Source organism: Acomys minous (genome assembly GCF_964271855.1).
Source record: "Acomys minous genome assembly, chromosome: 1".
NCBI lineage: Eukaryota > Metazoa > Chordata > Mammalia > Rodentia > Muridae > Acomys > Acomys minous.
The window spans coordinates 47,505,146-47,516,621 of NC_140483.1; the positions used below are offsets into that span (position 1 = coordinate 47,505,146).

At 33.7% G+C, this 11,476-nt stretch overlaps 1 protein-coding gene across 2 annotated transcripts in view; it reads left to right on the top strand.

Annotated features, from left to right (window-relative positions):
• Positions 1-11,476, top strand: part of CDC73 (cell division cycle 73) — a 110,207-nt gene that overhangs the window by 36,480 nt on the left and 62,251 nt on the right. The gene's annotated exons all lie outside the window — the stretch shown is intronic.

Here is an 11,476-nt window from a genome sequence, read left to right on the forward strand (position 1 = left end):
ATTCTGTTTTTATTTGGTAGTAAAAGTAATAGAATTTACATTATAGCTCTGTTAAGGATTTAAGAAACTGTTGAGTCCTAGTTGTGCTAAGGAGCAAATGTTGAGCACAAAGAGGAATCAATAAGGGATAACTTATTGGGTTGTGAGAATATGTATGTATTCCTAGTTTGACTTACATATAATGTTGGTTATAGCTTTGTTGATGTAGTTAATACTGTTTTTATTCAGTGTTACCAAGAGTAATTCATTTAAGTAAGATGCCATTTTTTTCAAATATACTAGGTATTTTTTGTTATAGCTACAAATGCTTATGCTGTAACAGAAATATTTAGCTCTTGAGAGAAGGTAATTGCCAAGAAGTTTTCATGTAAACTGATAACTTAGGGTACCTTTTACTATTTACTTGTTAGGACCCAGATGTATAGGAAGAAATGTTACTTATATTGGTTTTCTTCTTTTGAAAAAAAAATCTTAGTATTTATGATTTCAACATGTTGTAGAAATAGTACTTCTACATAACAAGATTTCATGTGCTATATTTTTAGACTGGTCTGTATTATATTGCATGTGAATATTGCACTCGAAATAACTTTTACAATTTGATTATATATTTCAAGATGGTTATGAACCACCATATGGGTGCTAGGAAGTGAATCCAGGTCCTTTGTAAGAACAGTACAGGATCTTAACTGCTGAACAATCCCTCCAGCTCCCAGCACACACACGTGCGTGCACACACACACACACACACACACACACACACACACACACTAAGGTTTTTAAAGTTAATTTTATAAATTTCCTGGCTTTACATGACTATTAACATTAACACACCAATATTAAATATTAACATATGAATTTTAAAGTTAGACTTACATTTTCACAGATTTTTTAAAGAAGCCATCATTAATTTAATGGATTTTTTTTTCTTTGAGGAGTGGGATATTCAAAACATGCCTGTGCATAGCAGTTTCTCTTGTTTTTCTACCGTCCTTCGTTTCCTTAAACTTGTTTTGTCCTTGCTTTATTTTGCCCCCACTTCCCCCTTTTTAAAAATATTGTGGGACAGGCTATAGATTTGGTTCATATCTTGCTAAGAAGAACTTTATATTATATTCTGGCCTATTTGTTGTAGCATATTAAACATTAGCTTTTATTTGTTTTTAATATGAAAAGGGATATGACTTCTTAGGTTTTTGTTTTGAGGTTCAAATATATACATGAATACCTTGAATTGTATTTTATCCCTAGGGCTGTTTGATTTTAGAATGGAATTTAATTTTACTTATTGCAGAATTTGTTTTATCATGCATGTATAATACTGTAAGTTTTCTATTCTAGTCATATAGCTTGCTCTTTTTCTATTTGGGTGGTATTTAGAGTGAGCACATATTTGGTAAATAAGTATTAATCTCATTATAGGAATACCTTGTTTATAGTAGAGGTTTTAGGATCAGATATATCATTATTTTTCAACATAATCAGCATTTCGGTTATAATGTGCTTAAAGGAAATGAACTAGAGCAAAGAATAGTACCAGATATCAGGGAATTTCAACACATATAAAAGTTTTGTCTTTTAGTTTATGTATCTTACTAGGATTTTCACTGAAAATTCATTTGTTTTTTTAGGAATAAGATTGCATAATCAAATGCAATAGTCAATATTTCTTTACTTAAAACCACCTCTAAATTTTAGAGATGTTACTAACATGTATAGCAAGTCCTTAAAATTAATGTAGAAGGGAGCTAGGGAGATGGCTCAGAGGTTAAGAGCACCATTTATTATTTCAGAGGTACTGAGTTCAATTCTCAGCAACCACCTGGTGGCTCTCAACAATATGTAATGGGATCTGATGCCCTCTTCTGGCATACAGGTGAACATGCAGATAGAAAACGCATATACATAAAATAAATAAGTAAAATCTTAAAAAAACTTAACAGGCCTAAAAGTTAAAAAAAGAATTAATCTAGGGGAAAGAGAGATGGTTCAGCAGTTAAGAACACTTGATGCTCTAACAGAGGACCTGAGCACATTTCTGAGCCTTCACATGATGGCTTGCAACTATCTATAACTATAATTGCAGGATATACAATGCCTGCTTTTGGCCTCTGCAGCCAGTAAGCATATACATGCTATAACTATGTATGGTTCCAAGAATTGCACAAAAATAGACCTTAGTTTTCTTTTAATATTTTCTTTTCCACATATTAGAATAGATCTTTGATTTTTCGCACAACTATAATAATTTTATTTGAGTAAATTTGATATTAATATTAAGATATTTTCATTGTTAAATTTTAACCTATCAGCCTACATTTAGGCTACTATTTTAAATTACATGGATCTCCTTTACTCTTTAGAAGAGTAGATATTAATGTTTAGAATTTCATGATTGAAGATCTGAACCATTTTGTTCAAGTAACAAAATTTAGTATATTTAGTGACATGCTATATAAGGGTGTTGGTTAAGCTTTAGTATACTTCATCAGTTTCTTAATGTTTATAAATAATTTAAGTCTTTTATGTAATTCTTGAATTCAAATTATTATTCTCTTATTAATATTTTGTCATGGCATTCATTGGGTTATCTGCTTAATTCATCTCTTCCCTCTCCCCTTCCCCATCCTGCCCAACTTCATTTGATCTTTAATTCTAAGTTTTGGTTTCTTTTCCAGGTCTTTTTCTTGATGGATGTTTCTTTTAGTGTTGTTCTTCTTGTCTTTCCTGCTTCTCATGTTCCTCTGTGAGTGACTGATCTCGTGTTTATTTTAAGTATCTGATTTAAAATTCTTATTGCTTCTGTTCTGGACAGATCTTATAGTTAGAAGCCTAGTTCTTGGAATTTTGGAATACTGCTTTTTTGTGAACAAGTTGAAGACAAATGTCTTGAAATGGTTGGAAAAAGATCCTACTTTTGCTTTAGTTGCAGAAAGCATTGTCATAGAACTGGATTGTTTTTACAGTCGATCTTGTATTATAGTGACAATGAGATAACTTGATTTTTGCATTTAGGTGAAATAAAGACAGAGTTTGAAATAGGACATTTTAGCCTCTTACAGATTATGATGAATTAATCATATCTTTTGTTATCATCTACAAATAGTAAATTCTTGAGATTATTGATCCTGTATCATTTACCTTCACAGATTTGGTATTTTTAGATAGATAGTTCTATTCTCTTATGTTTCTGTTAGTATGGTCTGATGTTTGTCGTTGTGAGTATTCTAGAATTAATTTCTTGATCTATTAATCAACTAATAGAACTAAACCAACTCCTTGATCTTAGAAGTCACTGATTTTTATCTTCTATTATTGTTATACAGCAAAACCTCTCCAGTTTAGATTTTTATATAATCATATGATTTCAACAATACATCCTATAAAGCTACACAACAAAATATTATATAGTGCCTTTAGGTGTTAGATGGAGTAGCACAGTGTCCTGTCATTCAGATACTAAATCTGTGGGTATATTATAATGTATTTTAAATTGTAACATATATTTTTCATGTAAATGTAAAAGTGACTGTAGCATTAGCAGGAGAAGAAACTTTAAGAACTTGGGCTGAGTGTGGTAGTACCTGCTTGTAATCTTAACACATAGACAATTGGGGCAGGAGGGGAATGGGTTTGAGGCTGTTTTCAGCCACATAATGAGATCTTTTTTTTTTTAATCTCTTAAATATAAAAGGAAAAATCATAAAATGAGGATTAAATGTTCTTTAAAATGCTTGCCTAGCATGTGTGACATCCTGGGTTCAAACCTCAGCACCACATAGGCAAAACAACCTCAGAAATACTTTTTCTTTTAGCTCCATTACACTTTAAAAGTTGAGCTTCAAATAGCTTATCTCAAATTTGGAATATCTATGATATATAAAATTACTCAATTTTTAAGTTACTAGTATTTTATGGTGCCATTTCCTTTGTTCACTACTTGAATGGGCTTCCTCAGTGTTTGCTGTTGTTACTTTTTCTTGTCAGCTCTAATTTCTTTCCAGATCTATAGATTAATAGAATGTATTACTTTAGAACATAGATAATTTAATTTAAGCCTAATACCTTATCCTAGTCTGTTTGCTTTGTTTAGGAAATGCTCCTGAGATAACTAAAGTTTATAATGTAGATATGCCAACACAAGAGAAAGGATAGAAATTGTAGAATGCTTCCCCCACCCCCTCCCAGACAGGGGTTCTCTGTGTAGCCTTGGCTGTCTTGGGTGTACTTTGTAGACCAGGTTGGTCTTTAACTCACAGAGATCTGCCTGTCTCTTCAGTGTTGGTATTAAAGGCATGAGCCACCACCCCAGCTTAGAATGTTTTTGCTTTAACTTTAGACTTTGTGTTAATCACATTAAATTGTGTAAATTTTTAAGTACAGAGAGAAGCAAGGATTTTTAAAAACTGGATTTCATATTTTTATCTTTCATGCACCCTGTCTTGATAAATTAATGGGAATGCCTTCTTCCTTAACTCAATTTCATTGTTAAAAAGCACTACAGCTTTGTTTTTAAAAATTTTTATTCATGGTGTAAAAATATTATAATATACTCAGAGTGAATACAAAAGCCAAATATAAATTATAAACAGAATATTATTACAAGTAGCACTGTAGGAAACTATGAATAAGAACATATGAACTTGGGGGCTGGAGAGGTGGCTTAGAGGTTAAGAGTACTGGGAGTTCAATTCCCAGCAACCACATGGTGGCTCACACCATCTATAATGCGATCTGGTGCCCTCTTCTGGTATGCACCTGGTACATACGGGCAGAGCACTGTATACATAATCATAAATAAATCTTTAAAAAACATATGTAGCTATATTGTGTTGGCATGCACCTACTACACAGCTGTACGATAGCAGCATTAAAGATATTTTGATTTGAAGTATTTATTTAAAAGATGTAAAGATATATAATAGAATAATGATACTGTGAGAAAGAGTTCTTCCTAAAAATAATTGGATTGAATAGAAAGTTTTGTTCACATTTTATTCAGTTGATAGCACTCCACAAATAAAATTTATTTAATGAACTATTTTTTAGTAATAGAAGTAAACACATCTTCTTTTTTCTCTCTCCTCCTTTCTATCTCACATACATAGAAATAATGTTGATATAAATATGCTAGAGGTTGTCTCATACCTAAATGAAATAAATGTGTATTTGCTGTACAAGTAGTGAGCACTGGGGGAAAAAAGAGAGAAAAGAAGCATGCATTGTAACAGGCACCGAGAAGCTGCCTTGCTGAGACGCTTTGACTCCTTCCCTGGCCCAGCATGAGAACTAAAACAAGATAAAAACCTGAAATTTCTGTCTCCAATTTTCGTTTGTGTCACCTGTTTACAGGGCAAGTAGGCGCATTAATTATTCAAGAAGTGTCTATAAGTGAGTGATACCTCAGGCACAAGGACGAATCATTTCATAAACCTTCAGTTATCTTGAACAACAAGTGAAAAGGTGAAAGAGACTGTTCTCAAGATGAGAACAGGTGTCTGTTATGGCAGGACTGTACCCAGGGAAAGATAGGAGCCAGATTGGTCTCCTGGGGAGTGACAGTGATTGCTAACAGTTAAACAGTTTCTTGTGAGATAGGAGTTGCTACCACCCTTAGTAGGTCCATGCCTTCATGTGACTACATGATTATAAGTATATCTCTTTGGCCTCCCTGATTCTTCCTTTATATAAATATATAGTTATATCAGAACTCTGAAACCAAAGTTTGGGGTTGCACCTCTTTCTCTGTTAGTATTCTCAGTACTCATTAAGTTTATTGGAACAGAGAGTTAGGTGTGGCATGTTGTGGCTGCATTAGCTAGGGTTTCTGTTCTAAAACTCTGGTCACACCACTGTACTGGCGTCTTATTTATGTTATATTGATTCTTGTCCTCAGAAATACACAAGGTATCTTTTGCATAGTGTACATTTTACACACAGGCTTTGTGTCCCTGTAACAGTTATGAATTCTGTAGGATTTACTAAACCATTTATTGTCTAAGCTGCTCTTTCAGAAATATCATCATGGAGTTGTTTTAGTGAGATGTGTACTTAGATGGGTAAGATGAACAAAAGTGGATGGTTGTTAGCATATGACCATAACAACAGAAGGTATTAGTAATGGTAATTTTTGGTATTTTCTTGTAGTCAGTAGCTATGCACTGAGGGTGCGGAAAATACATTCATGGTTATAAGTGGCACATGACTTTAGCTGCAGCACTCAAGAAGCAGCCTGAACTACATGACAATTTAGAGGATGAAAGACTAGAAACAGGGGTTAAATATATGCTAAGTGCTCAGATAGTCAGACATTCATATAGACACTTGATTAACTAAGATTTTACTTTTAACTTCAAGAATTGTATTTTTGTGGAAAGTAAGTTTACTGGTCCCCCTTTCCCTTTTAAGTGTATGGTAAGTGTTGTCTGTACTGTTACATAAGTCTTTTAGTTTTTCTTTTTCTTTTTTTCTAGATGTTGTCTAGAGATGAACAGATCTCTGATAATGGAAAGGTGTTTTAAACAAAAACTTAAAAACCAAACTTTAAGAAAAATAGGAGTAAAATGCTAGATCATTTCTCTCTGTTCATTAATTTTTAACCTGAGACATCATTGTACATTGTATCATTAGAGTAATGTTGGCTTCTTACTGCAACAGTCTTAACTCTGTTAATTGTAAGGAGTAACAAAGCTTGGTTATTCTTTGGAGATTTGGCTAAAGATGAAAATGCTAGACAGTGTTCAGCTTTGTATTTTATTCTTCCTCCGTCCGTCCATCCGTCCATCCCTCCCTCCTTCCCTTCTTCCCTTTCTCTGCCTCTGCTTCTCTGCTTGCTTTCAGCTTCTATTCTTTAACAGGTAAATTACTCTTTGGATTCTTCTTTATTCCAATTTGTTCATGTAGCACAGCATTGTGATCATGGTCTTACATTTTGTGGAATCCTCATAGACATTAGAAATGGTTTTATTACTGCAAGGTCTGCTAGTACTGTATCTTCCATCAGCTAGGAGTTTCTGGATGCAACCAAAAACTAAGCAAACAAACCAAAAATTTGGAGAAATTTATACGATTAAAGACATTCATGGCTGAAAGGACAGAAACCACAACAACTCAGAGGATTTGTTTGCAGGAACTGAATACACACACACACACACACACACACACACACACACACACACACACACAAAGTAGTAACTATTTCATTCTTGTTTTTCTTTGTTTTTTGAATACAGAATTGATTTCTTTATATCTTATGGACAGAATTCCCTTTAATAATTATCAAAGTTTTTCATCTATCTGTGTTTTGTTAATTTGTAACTGAAATTCATTTTATTTTAAAATAATTTTATTGTTTGTGTTTAACATAATGTTATAAGATACATATATAGTTTATTTGTTACGGTAATGAGATAAATTAACATACCAGTCATTTCAAGTAGCTGTCCAGATACCTCTCTTAGGTCAGTAGGGTGCCTCTTGAAGTGGAGACTGAAATATTTTTACTTTACTCCTTAATTTTTCTTCCCTTGATACCTGGCATACTTAAATTTTCTACTTCAGATCTGGAATTCACCATTTCTGCAAAGATAAGTGGTTGCTTTTTAAGACAGTGGTATCTCGAAACCGTAACCTAAGCATTGGATGTGTTCAGTGGGCCGGGGAATTGGTTCAGTGCTTGTTGTCAAGCCTAATGGCCTGAGCTCCAGTTTTGAAGGAAGAACCAACTTGTACAAGCTGTCCTCTACTTGCTTTGGCATTTGGGAACTCAAACACATGCAAACACATATAGAATAAATAATCAAACTTTTTTGAGATGGGTCTTTCTGTTATATAGCTCTGGCTCTCTGGCACTTCCTATGTTGAGAACAGCCTGGCTGTGAACTCCTGGAGATATGCCTGCCTTTTTCTCCAAAGTGACATAATTAAAAGTAATTAAAAATGTTCTCTACCACTGAGACTCCCATTGACCTTTATAATATTGTAGTAGACAGAGATAGAAATTTCTTTTGAAATGTTAGATAATTTTTATATTGCTATTTCTAATGTAATCCTAAAAATCAAAAGTTTTACTTAAATTCTTTGTATTGTAAAGGAAAGAGCTCCTGTGATGCTAGCAAGGAGGGATTGTGCACCTAAGCTCGTTCCTTACACTCTACCTACTTACAAGAACATTTACTCCATAAGGGCTGCACCTTTATGGGTCCCAGGTTCAAATCCCTGCACCTACATGGCAGCTCACAACTGTCCGTAACTCCAGTTCCAGGGGCCCATGGTACCAAGAATGCATGTGATGCACATGCATACATACATAAAAAAAATACAGTGTAAGCGTAAGTGATACTAATTGACTTGAAGTAGACAAAAACATTGAAAAATAGCCAACTTCCATTTCCCCACGATTATGATTCTTATGTGTGGTTGTAGAATGTGAGCCATATACCATTTAAAAATATTTTTGAAGCCGGGCGTGGTGGCGCACGCCTTTAATCCCAGCACTCGGGAGGCAGAGGCAGGCAGATCGCTGTGAGTTTGAGGCCAGCCTGGTCTACAAAGTGAGTCCAGGACGGCCAAGGCTACACAGAGAAACCCGGTCTCAAAAAAACAAAAAAACAAAAAAAAATTTTTTTTTTGAATCCTGATTTATTGATAGGAGAGTTTAGTAAGGATATGTTTCACGTATTTCTAAAATTTGCCTTTAATCTTTATTTTGTTTTGTTTTTGAATGAACATTTGCTGTTGCTTTGGCTGATCTGGAACTGCTGGGCTCAGGTAATTGACCTGTGCCTCATTTTGGGGAGTAGCTGAAAGGCAGGCTTGACCATACCCTGCTTGTATTTCATTTTATTTTTGATAGAAATTAGTTTTGCTTAGATATAAATAACTCTCCTGTTCATTTTTATTTTTATTTCTTTTTTCTGACTCTACAGTGTTATGAATTAAAAAGTTGTCATTAAAAAGCTTAGTAGAGTAGGCATTTGAGTAATTAATACTGTAGTTATATTACTTGGGATCTATTTTAAATTAAAAAAATTTTTTAATCTATGTTTTGTGTGTAGATTCAAGTAGCTTGTGCACACTTGTAGTGGCCAGAGGACAACTTGTGGGAGTCAGTTCTCTTTTTCACTATGTGGGTACCTTGGAAAAGGGCACGTTATAACAGTCTTTGGTTTGGTTGTTCTTGAGATGTGGTCTCTGTAGCTCTGGCTCTTCTGGAACTTGCTGTGTAGACCAGACTGGCTTTGTACTCACTGAGATCTACCTGCCTCTGCTTGGCAGTAAAGGTGTGTACCACCACACCTGGCTAAACTTAATCTTAATTAGATGAGTTGGCTTTGACCCTATGACAGATAAGTAGCTGATCTATAGTGGTACAGTGAGTAAGTATATACATAGAAGTATATAGATATTTGTCTGCTAGAATTATCAGTTGTGAAATTTCTATTACTTACTATTACAGATATAACTCTGGGGCCAAAACAGCAGTGTGCACATTTTAAAATTAAAGTTACCATTTACTAATATTTGCAAAGGGGAAGAGAAAACATCCAGGAACCAAGTGTCTTTTCCTTTTCCTTTTCTTATTTGTACCTACCACCTGATGTCATATGCTAGTCAGAGCAGTGAAATCTGTGGGCCCAGCCTGTGACTATAAGCAGAGAATGGCAAATAGTGGGATAAGCCAATTTCTTTGATTTTTTTTTTGTAGACCTGTTAGCTTCTGTCATAAGTGAAATACATAGCAGAACAGCATAATAAGTAAAAGCTCTATCTCTGAGGTAGAAGCCTTTTACTAGCTTTGTGATTTTATGTATTTAACCTCTTGCAGGAATCTTTTCTATCTTTAGTGTTACAAGTACTGTATGAAGTAATAAATGAACATTACTTTAGAACAGTGCCAGGTGTACTGCTTCCACAGTCAGTAAATATGTGTGGTGTTACTGGTATTATTATTGTAGACTTTTCTGGAATTAGGTATTAATAAAGCTCCAATTAGAATGTATGTGCTTATGCATATTATATGCATGGAAGAGATTAGGGAAAATGTGAATTATTTAGTCATTGTAGAATTTCATTACTTGTAATTTTATTCCAGAGAAACTACTGTTGTGAATATTGAAATTTGCATTTTCCTTCCAAAATGTCTATTAACCCTTTTGTGTTACAAAGTTGACTCTGTAATTTTGCCTTTGAACAAATCCATATAGTCATTTCCAAACATTTCTTTCTTATATAGTACTGAGGTAAAGAAGATGCAGCTAACTACTGGTGAGACATTTAAATAGCTTATAAAGTTAACATTTATATTGTTGAAAATGAAATGTGAAATAAATTCATAGTAGAATTTTTATTGTAAAGTAACGTTTGGTTGTTTTCTTAGTTAGGAGTTTGCGGTTTAACCTAAATTTGACTTGAAACTCTCATTCCTCTTAACATCATTTTCCAGGTGCTGAGGCTATGTAAGTAGGTGCTACCCTAAAGACAAAAACACAAACATTAAGAACTTGATGGCTTAGTCCCCTCTGGGACACAGAACCTCATCAGATTATCAGTATTTTTTAGGAGTAATAATAGAAAAGATTTCAAATTTATGCCTCAGAATAAATTTCACTGAAGTATTTTTAAGAATTCTGTTCTTCATAAGTCCGTGTATAAACCCAACAATCTATTATATACTATTATAGTTCAAAAATATCACTTGAAGGTTCTGTTTTTGTTTACATACCTGTGCGTGAATGCTCACAAACATACATGCTCCTCCTTTTCTTTGTAAATCAGAGGGAATTAGTAGACACTGACAGGGTCCCTGTCTTTCATTACTGAAGTGGTTTGGGGTTATCCTCTTGCTCATATAATTTTCTTTTTTCTTTTTGTGGCAATCCTGGTCATATAATTACATAACTTAAGTGAAAATAATCATTAGACAAAAACTGGTGGATGTTTAATAGCTGATCATTCAGAATCATTTGATGTGGAATAGATTCTTAGGCTTCTGATTTTAAAAAATGGAGGATAGATTTAATATAAGTAGAACTCAGTTTATTACTGACATAAAGCCTTTTGTGCTTCTGGCAATTTATCCTTTTATAATAGAATCAGTGATAAAAATGATTATTAGAATTCTGGTAAGGAGACATTCTGACTTCATTAAAATTGATTAGTTTACCTAGAATAAAAACACTTTTAAAGTTAGTGGGCTTATATTTATTGATGTTAAAATTCATGATAAGGGCCAAACAGAATATGAGAATATTTGTATAGCATTCAGTTCAGGGGTTTGTTGTTTATTAATAGTACTTTGGTAAAAGTGCATTCAGTATATTGCCCATTTAAAAAGCAAACGGTTATCAAACATTTATTGCTTTCCTCCCCATCCCTCCCTAAATGTTTTTTAATTGGCGGTGCAGAATATTTGTCATCTACAAAATTAAAAACTGTAGGCCTGTAAACTTGGCATTGAAAGAAAGAAGTAAGTACC